The sequence below is a fragment of the Hypanus sabinus genome, chromosome 1 (assembly GCF_030144855.1).
Source record: "Hypanus sabinus isolate sHypSab1 chromosome 1, sHypSab1.hap1, whole genome shotgun sequence".
Lineage (NCBI taxonomy): Eukaryota > Metazoa > Chordata > Chondrichthyes > Myliobatiformes > Dasyatidae > Hypanus > Hypanus sabinus.
In genome coordinates this window covers 13,324,655-13,336,727 of record NC_082706.1, presented here as the reverse complement: position 1 = coordinate 13,336,727, position 12,073 = coordinate 13,324,655, and the positions used below count along the sequence as shown (strand labels likewise).

Here is a 12,073-nt window from a genome sequence, read left to right as displayed (position 1 = left end):
ATAAGGGGGTTGTCGGGGGGTGGGGGGAGGACTTTGTTACGATGAGGCTGAATCCTTTTGCTGTCTCCCCAATGCATGCACATTCCAATTGTTGCTTTCCTCCTTTTGTGCAAGGACTTCAAAACTGCACCAGCTGGAATTTTTGCGGCAACTGTGGACGGTGATTTGCATTAATTAGTTGAATTGTTTTACAGTGCAGACCATTTAGGCGTTGACAGCCAGACTGACAGGCCTCTTAATTTGATGAGTCAGCACTTGGTTGTTCTCTTACTTGTGTTAGCCAGTGACTGACTGGGAAGCGAAACCCATTAGAATTTCCAAGGCTTGGTTCTACTTTGACCCATGCCCCCAAGGGAAGGGCACTGTTAAATTAAGAGTCAATACTTTTTTTTTTGGGGGGGGGGAAGCTTTGTATGCAAAGTAATGCACACTTAACCAAAAAGTTGTCCAGAAGTGATATTGGCTTGGTTGTCTTTCTCCTGGATTCTTTCCGCTTCCTCGCTACTGGCAGACTGTAAAAACTGAGGTGTGAAATGGTGAGGTTTAAGTGACGGCTGGTTATTTAGTGGCATTGCCTAGATAAACTCTGGCGAGCGTGTGAATTTACAACTTACACCTGCAGCCTACAATAGGGGCAAGAGGTATTTTCCATAAAACATCCTACAACAATTAATTGAAGCGATTACTTGTAAGCTGAATTTTTGCTGCTTTTTAAACTGAAGTCATTCTCTTTCCCGCACCCGCCAAACTCCTTTGCAGCTCCTTTCCAGAGCTACAGGACTATATCCAAATGGCACGAATAGGCAGGAGGGCTGGCAGCCACACTGCACGGAAGTGGTTCTTGGATTATGGAGCTTGTACTGTAATGATATTTAGCTCTGACACTCACGTGGTGCAGGGGGCCCCGTGGAAAGGTTAGCGGATGGCATGCGAGCTGTTTGGCAGGCATATTTGGCAATCATGCTGGCTGCAAGCACATGGCTCTGAGGTTTACAAACACTACTCCTGCACACGTCACCCGTGAGTCATCATATAAGCGAATGTACTACAGGATTCGAACAGGAGGTGCATTATGCTTCTGCTGGTCAGAATGAGGATCATAATTCACCATTGGCACGATTATTCTCCCCCCCCCCCAGTAAAGAGAGTAGCTTTGACATGCATCTGAAGCGTCCCATTTGAAATCCATTCCTCCTTGGAAATGTGTATCTGATGGCAGACCTTCTCCAACAGGTGTGCCTTGTCAGTGAATAGTTTTGCAAGGTTAAGCCTAAGGTGAAGCTGAAAATTAAAAGGTGAAAATTGGAGAGTGAACGTTCTTATTTTCCGGATTAAAGTCTGTTCCATTTTCAGCTTTGATTGTCACACACTCAGCATCTTAGGAACAGCCCCTTCCCCTCCGCCACCAGATTTCTGAAGGGCCAGTGAACCCAAAAACACTACCTCAGGAATTTTGCTCTCTTTTTGCACAATGTATTTAAATATATAAGCGTCTATAGACTTATATCTTTATATTTATATATTTATTGTATTTTGTTGTGTATTTTTAATGTATTGCTGCTGTACTGCTGCTGAAAATCAGCAAATTTTATGACTTACGTCAGTAATAATAAACCTATTTCTGATTCAGTTGAAGAATGCGTGGTTTGGCCACAGATTAAGTTTGGCAAAGCCTGATTGTGTTGTATTAGGCAGGGGGAGAGAGAATGAAATAGGTTCAGCAAAGTGAAAAGACTTGAATGAGTTGAAAGTACATTGGTTGTTTGTCTGCCCTGTTGGGTGTGGTCTTTCATTGATTCTGTTATGGTTCTTGGACTTACTGAATATGCCTGAAAAAAAATAGTGAGAGTGGAGCGCAGTGGGAAGGGTGTGGGACAGGTGGTAGAGAAGGAGTGGGTTGGGGTGGTGTGGGTGCAGACACACCCAGCCCTCAGACAACGGGCAAGGTAATTTGATTCCAAACAATTGGCTCGTTGATCATTACAGAATGTCCCCCTGGTTCTTCCTGCTCCCTCCCCTCTCCATGCACCCTTCCCACTCTTAACCACAATGGAGGCCCATATCAGAGTCAGGTTTATCGTCACTCACATATGTCAGATGAAATTTGGTTTTTTTTTCGTGTCAGCAGTACAGCGCAAAACATAAAATTACTGCAGTTCTGTGCAAAGGTCTTGGGCACCCTATGTATATGTGCCTAAGACTTTGCACAGTACTATATATGGTGACATTTGTGTAGAACCATAGAAACATGGAAAACCTACAGCACAATACAGGCCCTTCAGCCCACAAAGTTGTGCCGAACATCTCCCTACCTTAGAAATTACTAGCGTTACCCATAGTCCTCTATTTTTCTAAGCTCCATGTATCTATCCAAAAGACTCTTAAAAGACCCTGTCGTATCCGTCTCCACCACCGTTGCCGGCAGCCCATTCCACGTACTCACCACTCTGAGTAAAAAACTTACCCCTGACATCTCCTCTGTACCTACTCCCCAGCACCTTAGACCTGTATCCTCTTGTGGCAATCATTTCAGCCCCGGGAAAAAGCCTCTGACACAATCAATGCCTCTCATCATCTTATACACTTTGATAATAAATTTACTTTGAACTTTGAAAAGTTCCCTCCTGTACACAAGAAAGGTAAGTGTGCCTCTCACTAAAGTGTGCTTGAACCTGACTTAGTTTTTAACCATGGAAACTTAAAGTGATATCACTCTGATCATTATTTCATCCACATGACAATACTTCTTCTTGGAATCCCCACCCCACCCTAGGATGCCGTGTATATTAAAGGCACCCCAGTAGCATAAACGGTTAGCGTGGCATCATTGCAGCTCTGCCGTCAGAGCTTGGAGTTCAGTCCTGACGTTGTTTGTGAGGAGTTTGTACATTCCACTTTGTGAATGCTTGGGTTTCCTCCAGCAGTCTAAAGACCTATCAGTTAGTAGGTTAATTGGACACTGTAAATTGTCCTGTGATTAGGCTGGGATTAAATAGGTATGTTGCTGGGTGGACTGGCTTGTCGTGTTGTTGTGCCTGTTCCTCACTGTAACCCTAAATAAAAAGTAGATTAAGACTAATTTTAGTCCTTTTGTAGTCAGATTGTGGTATAAGTCCCAATTCTGTCTAAGAGCCACAATACAAACAGCACATAGAAGGATTACATAGTACACTGTTCGCCAAACATATCAGGAGTTCATCTCAGAAAGGATTTATTGGGTTAAACCTATTGATGTCCAACAAAGAAAATAGTATACGCTTCACAGCACACTATGACCATGTATTTCAATCCGCCAGTTAATATACACTCAATGGCCACTTTATTCGTTACCTCCTATACCTAATAAAGTGACCAGTGAGTGTTTGTTTGTGATCTTCTGCTGCTGTAGCTCATCCACTTCAGGGTTTGATGAGTTGTGCATTCGGAGATGCTCTTCTACACACCACTGGTATTCCTGTCAGTTTGAGCCAGTCTGGCCATTCTCCTCATTAACAATGAGCTTTCGCCCTTTTGGAACTGCCGCTCACTGGATGTTTGTTTTGCTTTTCACGCCATTCTCTGTAAACTCTAGAGACTGTTGTGCATGAAAATCCCAGGAGATCAGCAGTCTCTGAGATACTCAAACCATCCCACCTGGCACCAACAGTCATTTCATGGTCAAAGTCACTTAGATCACATTCCTTCCCCATTCTGTTGTTTGGTCTGAACGACAACTGAACCTCTTGACCATGTCTGCATGCTTTTATGCATTGAGTTGCTGCCACATGATTGGCTGATTAGAAATTTGCACTAACGAGTTGGTGTGCAGGTGTACCTAATAAAGTGACCACTGAGTGTAGGTATGTGTTTGTTAGCAGAGAAAGTTAATTACAAGATTGGGGGGATATGGGGTGTGGTCATTTAAAAGTGAGGTGATTCAGAATTTCTTCTGGCAGAGGGGGGGACCAATACCATTAAACAAGGGGTCCATGGAGCCCTAGTTGGGAATGTCTGGTTTAAAGCAAGGATCTGAATGTCAGTATTGTGTGTCATACCATTCAATCGATGAATATTTGGTCTTGGCAAATATGAAGGGTTGTATCCATTAGATCAGGAATTCCCAACCAGGGGTCCATGGATGCCTTACTTAATCGTTTCAGTCCATGCCATAAAAAGATTGACAACCCCTTTAGTGTTATTTTTATTTGCACATTTTGTCTTCTTTTGATTGTTGGCCTCTCCTTGCGTATAGATTTCCACTGTTTCTATTTTATGTCTTTGTTCTACTGTGAATGCCTGCAGGGAAATGAATCTCAGAGTAGTATATGATGATATATATTTACTTTGACAATAACTTTACTTTGAACTTTGAAGGGGGCCGTTTACATTGACGGGAAATGTTCCCCAAATTATAAAAGAAGTAAACCAGCTGAGGTGATTTAAAGAGATTATCCATTGAGATGTTCCCACAACCAATGAACTCACTTTAAGGACTCTTTATCTTGTTATTTCTTGTTCTCGTTATTTATTGCTACTTATCTATATTTGCATTTGCACAGTTTGTCTTCTGCACTCTGGTTGATCTCTCATTGATCCTGTTATAGTTACTATTCAATAGATTTGCTGAGTATGCACGCAGGAATATGAATCTCGGGTTGTACATGGAGATATATAGTATATTGATGATAAGATTTACTTCAAACTTTAAATGCTGAAGGAGTCCAAAACCACTGGAAACAATCTTAAAATTAGACTCGGAGACATGAAGGGAGGTGAGGGATCTTCATCATTGTCTCCGATCCTTTCTCCATGGGCACCGTCTGACCTGCTGAGTCTTTCCTGCGTTTCTTTTTTTCTTTTTATTTCAGAATTCCAGTCTCTACAGGTTCTCCATTGTATTTATTTATTTATTTATTTAGAAATAGAGACCCTTCCAGCCCATCAAGCCACACCCCCCAGCAACCCTCCTATTTAACCCTAGCAATTGCCCTACTAACCGGTACGTCTTTGGAATAGCTGACAGGATTTTCGCCCATGAAGAAGGGCAGTGTGGCCTTGGAAAACCCTCCCCTTTTTGATCTGACCCCTCTTGCACCAGTGGTCCCTCAAGCCTCCTCCAGGCACGCATCCAGCTGAAGATGTATTTACATATTTGACCATCAGATTGTCACAGTTGACAATGAGGCAGTCAGGAGCACTGAATAAAATCTGGTAAGAGTTGGACTGCAAACCTTTGTGAAGTTGAAGCACCCCAATTCTATAGTTTCAGAAGCAGAGTTAGATTTTAGTCAATGGCTTGTACAGAATGTGTGATCACTGGATCAGAAGGTCGTTGCCGGGACTTGAAGAAATGAGTAATTTATTTAGATACGGAGCGAACTAGGCCCTTCCAGCCCTTTGAGCTATGCTGCCCAGCAACCCCTGATATAGCTCTAGCCTAATCACAGGACAATTTACAATGACCAATTAATCTACCTGCTGGTATGTCTTTGGATTGTGGGAGGAAACCTGAGCACCCAGAGGAAACCCACATGGTCACGGGGAGAATGCACAGACTCCTTACAGGCAGTGGTAGGAATTGAACCCATGTCGCTGGCACTGTAAACCATTGTGCTAACCACTACACTACCATGTTGTAGGGAAAGGTTGAATAGGTTAGGGCATTATTCCCTGGAGCATAGGAAAATGAGGGGGAGATTTAATGGAGTGGTATAGATAGGCTAAATGCAAGCAGGCTTTTTTGACTGAAAATGGGGGAGAGGTGATGAGTTAAGGGTGAAGTGTGAAATATTCCGGGGAACATGAGGGGGAACTTCTGCACTTAGAAGGTGGTGTGAGCTGCCACCAGAAGTGGGAGATGCGGGTTCAATTTCAGCATTTAAGAGAAGTTTGGATAAGTACACGGATGGGAAGAGCGTGGAGGGCGATGGTCTCGGTGCAGGTCAATGAGATGAGGCAGAATAGTAGCTTGGCACAGACTAGATGGGCTGAAGGGCCATCTTCAGCTTCTGTGCTGTAATGTTCTGTGACTGGAGTTTTGATCTTTGATTTGTCAATTGTGGACATTTTAGTCCTACCTAGTGATATAATTGACTGTCCTTCAGAAGGACATGCATATTTCTTTATTTTTATTTATTTACTGCGATACGTAATCCAGCAACCCCCCGATTTCACCTTAGCCTAATCACGGGGCAATTTACAATGACCAATTAACCTACTAACCAGAATGTCATAGGGCTGTGGGAGGAAACCGGAGCACCCAGAGGAAATCCACACGGTCACGGGGAGCACGTACAAACTCCTCACAGGCAGTGGCAGGAATTGAACCCGAGGAAGTAGAGGCGTTGATGAACTTCACACAGTGTGGTGTGATTCAATGGTTGTTCTTAATTCTCGATGACCTTTATTTACTGACAATGTGGAATGAAGACGCTTCGGCCATTTATTATCCCTTAACCTAAACAAAATTTACAATATAAGTCACGTAATGCTGCAATGACTTAGCATTTAGTAAACACGAGAAATTCTGCAGATGCTGGAAGTGCAAAGCGACGCGCAAAAAATGCTGGAGGAACTCAGCAGGTCAGGCAGCATCTGTGGAAAAGAGTGAACAGTCAACTTCTTGGGCTGAGACCCTTCTTCAGGACTGAGGAGGAAGAGGGAAGATACCAGAATAAAGAGGTGGGGGGGGGAAGGGTACAGAGGATAGCTGGAAGGTGATAGGTGAAGCCAGGGAAAGATAAAGGGCTGGAGAAGAAGGAATCTGATAGGAGACGAGAGTGACCCATTGGAGAAGGGGACCCAGGAGTAGGTGATAGGCAGGTAAGAAGAAGTAAGAGGCCAGAATGGAGAGTAGAAGAAGAGGACGGGGGAGGGATTCTTTTTTAAATGGAAAGAGAAATCAATATTCATGGCATCAGGTAGGAGGCTACCCGTATGGAATACAAGGTGTTGATCCTCTACGCTGAAGGTGGCCTGATCTCAGCACAAGCAGAGGCCGTGGACGGACATGTCGGAATGGAAATTATAATGTTTGACCAGCAGGAGTTCCGCTTTTGGCGGATGAAGCGGAGGTGGCTGACGTCGCGGTCCCCCCAATTCACGACGGATCTCATCAGTGTAGAGGAGGCCACAGTGGAAGTTTGAGGTCAGAGTTTTCCCTCTAGATGAGCTGCCAACTATGGCTGAAGAGCCACATCTGCAACTGGGTTTAAGGCACCAGTAACCTGTCTTTGCCCCTTCTGTCAGTAGAAATGGTTCCACCCAGCTTAGTAGCTAAGCCACATGTGAAGGCCAGGAGCCGGACTTGGTTGTCAGGGGCTATTTGAGGTGCGCACCTTTGGGAGCATTTAATAGGTAGTGGGAGCTTGTCCCCCGGCTATAACAACCTTAAGGAACCTTAAAGTCCTGTGATTAGGCTGGTGTTAAGTAGGTGGATTGCTTTGTGGTGGAGTTCATTGGGCTGGAAAGGCCCATTCTGTGCTGTATCCGCAAATAAAACTAAAATATATGAAATCAAAGGACAAACAAGAAATGCTGGAGGGACTCTGCAGGTCAGGCGGAATCTGTGGAGGGAAATGAACGGTCACGATGAAGGGTCCTGGCCTGAAACATCGACTGTTTATTCCCTTCCATAGATGCTGCCTGACGTGCTGAGTTCCTCCTGAATTTTGTGTGTGTGTGTTGCTAAAGATTTTCAGCATCTCTTGTGTGGTCAGAAGGCCCTGTTTCTGTGTCCTGTGACTCTATTGCCCTTAACCCAGTGTTACCTCCTTGGGGAAGGGCTTGGGGAGTAAACTTTAATGTCCTTTCACCTTGTCCCATTGCCAATCCTGTTGAAGCCAACTTTGGGGGCCCAGGCCTCTCCTAGGTCAGGATGGGAAGAGGTTGCAGGGATGCTTTAGTAATATTAAGCTGACTTACTAAAGAAAATAAAAATATCCACCCAGCATGCAAGCATTGGCAGGAGTTCCTGAGACGGCTTTGAGTAGAGTGCTCCGTGATTTCGTCAGGCATTTAGGGAAGTAAGGCATGAAGACAGACCACTTGGCCCATCAAAATTGCGCTATCGCAAAACCCCTATTTTATGCTAATCCTCCTCCCTCTCCTGTTGACTGAACTCTGAGTAAATTCATTGCGGAAGGTTATGTAGTGCGTATTGTGATGTTATCAGAGCTGACAGCTACTTTACTTTAAATCAATGCTGCCTCCCCCCAACCCACCACCCCGGCCAGGAATCCTCCTTTCCTCTGCAGTGTGGTGAAGCTTCACTGGGATGAAGGAGTTAATAGAGTTCTGTTTATTTACTTTCAGAGCCGCACAGCATGGAATAGGCCCTTCCAGCCCCTTCAAGCTTTCAAGCCCAAAAACACTCAGATTTAATCCTAGCCTAATCAGGGGATAATGTACAATGACCAATTAACAGACTAAACAGTACGTCTTTGGACTGTGAGAGGAAGCCGGAGCACCCGGCAGAAACCCACGCAGTCACAGGAGGAACGTCCAAACTCCTTATAGGCAGGGATGGGAATTGAACCCTGGTCGCCTGTGCTGTAAAGCGTTGTGCTCATCACTACGCTACCAGGATGGACAGAAGTTGAACACGTGGAGGTCATCGTCTTGTGGAATGAGAGAAGTGATCTCATTGTAACTTCCAAGATTCTGAGGGGGGAAATGCTGAGTGAATGTTTCCCCCTCTTGGGCAAACCTTGTGCTTGGGGGTAGTGTGCAGAATTAGACAAGAGGTCGTGGTTTTAAGGCGCCAGGAAAAATAGTTATAAGGGACTTGTGAGGCATCTTTTTCACACAGATGGTGGTGGGTGTATGGAATGGGATGACTGCCAGAAATGCTGTTGAAATGGGTACAATTGCAATGTTTAGAAGAATTTTCGACATGTAAATAGATAGCAAAGGTTTAGAGGGAAAAGTTCAGTTCTGGTCACCTCATTTTAGGAAAAGTATGGGAGCTTCAGAGAGGGTGCAGAGGAAACTTACCAAGACGCTGCCAGGACTAGAGTGAGCTGGGGCTTTTCAAAGTTCAAAGTAAATGTTATTATCATAGTACATACAGTATATGTCACCATATACAACCCTGAGATTTATTTCCTTATGGTATACTCAGCAAATCTATAGAATAGTAACTGTAACAGAATCAGTGAAAGATTACCCAGATGTTCAGCCAGAGTGCAGAAGACCATAAACTGTGCAAATGCAAATATAAATAATTAGCAATAAATATCGAGAACATGAGATAAAGAGCCCTTGAAAGTGAGCCAAATGGTTGTGGGAACACTTCAATGGTGGGGTAAGTAAAGTTGAATGAAGTTCAAGAGCTGTTATGGTTGAAGGGTTGTAACTGTTCCTGAACCTGGGGGTGCAAGTCCTAAGGCTCTTGTACCTTCTGCCTGATGGCAGCAATGAGAAAGGAACATGATCTGGGTGGTGAAGGTCCTTGATGGTGGATGCTGACTTTCTTTTTGGAGTGAAGAAGGATGATAGGTGACTTGGTAGAGGTGTACAAGATGATAAGAGGCATAGAGTGGAGAGCCAGAGACTTTTTTCTCAGGGCAGAAATGGCTAATATAAGGGGCATAACTTTAAGGTGATTGGAGGGAAGTAGGGGACAGGGTGTCAGAGATAAGTTCTTTACACCATTCGGGGTGATGGTAGAGGCAGATACATTAGGGACTTTTAAGTAGCTCCTAGATAATGGATGTTTGAAAAACGGAGGGCTACCTAGAAGGGAAGGGTTAGATTCATGTTAGAGTATGTTAAAATGTCAGGGCAACATCATGGGCCGAAAAGCTTACACTGTGTTGTATGTTCTAAATCACAGGAAGATATAGCTCAAATACAGGCCAAGTGGATCTAGCTCAGATAGACAACCTCATCAGCATGGATAAATAGAACTGAAGAGCGTGTTTTGGTGCTGTATAACTCTGACAAAGAATGAAGAGCAAGGGTTGTGAATTTTTTAGAATTCTCTACCTGAGTAAACAGTGAACGTGTGATTTTATTTTATTTGACTAAAGAGGAATCCAGGGTCTTGGGGAAGAGGTAGGAATGTGGAAGTGAGGCCAAAGTTGGATCAGCCATGGGGAGGACTGGTTTGACCCACTCCTGCTCCTGTTTCAATATTCATATTGAGTATTAAACAAGGGGGTTAAACTCCATATTGTGTAGTCTGTGTTGCTTATGTCTTCAGATCCTTGAAGCATCCTCGTTGTTTTCAAAGAGGCATCTACCAACGTGCCATGCTGACGCAGATGTGCCAACGTCACTTGTCTTGATGTGTCTGGGGTATCAAACTGTGAGAGTGAGAAGAGTGTAGAGGCTCTATTGCAGAAGTTCTGACTTTGGTAGCAAGCTGTTTCAAATCTGGACTTCAGCTTCTGTAACTAATGTATACCTGGGCAGGGCAGCTCGTACTTTGGTGTGTACAATGTTCTGCTTCTCAATTATCCTTAAAGCTGTACTCAACATGTGCCCCCAGTGATTTATAGTCCTCAAGCTGAAATCTACACAGACTTTGTGAAGGGAGTTAATTGATTCCTTCTGCACTGACTTGCAGTGTGATACATATAGAACTGTTAGACATGTAAAGTACTCTGGCGGGAAGTCTGGGAGTTAAAAGACATGACCGCTTTTGCTGGATGTCATTAAAGTTTGGTATGATTAAATTCCTTCAATATGTCGGGTAAAATATTTGCTCTGAACTGTTCCCAGTTTATGGAGCGGTATCTTAACACTTAATATGGTCAATATACAATTGGTTGGACACTTTATTAGGTACACCTTTCAACCCAATATGGCCTTCTGCAGCCCATCCAATTCAAGGCTCAACATGTTTGTCCAGAGCTGCTCCTCTTCACATCATGGTCAAGAGGTTCAGTCCAACACACAGAAAGTTGTGGAGGAACTCAGCAGGTCAAGCAGCATCTATAGAAATGAATAAATAGTTGACGAAACAGTCTGTTATTGTTTTGTCCAAACATCAGAATGGGGTTGAAATGTGATTTAGGTGACTTTGACTGTGGAATGATTGTTGATCACAGACGGGGTCGTTTGATCTCCTGGGATCTTTACGCACAACGGTCTCTAGAGTTTATAGAGGACGGTGCAAAAAACAAAAAAAAAACATCCATTGACCGGCAAATCTTGCCCTTCATATCCCCTTTGAAATTACCACCTCTCACCTTAAATGCATACCCTCTGTTATTGGACATTACAACAGTGATGTGCAGAAGAGCATCTCTGAATGCATTACATGTTCGACCTTGAAGTGGATGGGCTACAACAGCAGAAGATCACACCATGACCACTCCTGTACCTCATAAAGTGGCCACTGGAGTATAGATTTATGAGAGCAGTCGGTTGTTTTACTTCTGATTTGTTAGCCCCTTTTTCATTAAACAACGTAAGCACTGCCTTTGCACGAGTCTTCATTTGGTTTCTTTATGCAGCAATTAGGAGATTTTAACTTGTATTGCATTTGATTAACTTTATACTTATTCCTTCCAGCTTGACCTTATAAATCATTTTTCTTGCCTAAGCCAGTAACCAGTTACCTCATCTCCCCCCTTCAGAGTTAAGAGCCTTTATTTCTTTAGGATGGTGATCATCTCAATTTGCTTCAGTGGAGTATTGGGTAATGATTTATTAATCGTTATTTATGGCTATTTATTTATATTTGCATTTGCACAGTTTGTTGTCTTCTGCACTCTTGTTGATCTTTCATTGATTCTGTTATGGTTACTATTTCTATAGAGGAAAATAAATCTCAGGGTTGACATGCTCTGATAATAAAACTCACTTTGAACTTTGAGCTATTCTACTATTTGTCCGCTTGCACACTGGAACGTTCAGTTCTACCTGTAAGTCCTGTGCATGATCGTACTTGATGATTACACACTGCTTGGGTAATCTTCAATGTGTACCTGTATGTCAGATTCATCTGTGATAACAGCAGCATTCCAATATAGTCATCAGTTACTTTACATACAATCCCATCCCCTCAACATCTGAGACAGTTTGTTGTTGTTATTACTCTCCACGCCTTCTGGCTCATTGGGAGGCAACTTCAGAATCTGAACCA

General features: G+C 43.5%; 1 protein-coding gene across 1 annotated transcript in view; it reads left to right on the top strand.

The window, feature by feature from the left end:
* The window catches only part of LOC132391485 (methylcytosine dioxygenase tet3-A-like), a 231,979-nt gene that overhangs the window by 1,421 nt on the left and 218,485 nt on the right, over positions 1-12,073 (top strand). The gene's annotated exons all lie outside the window — the stretch shown is intronic.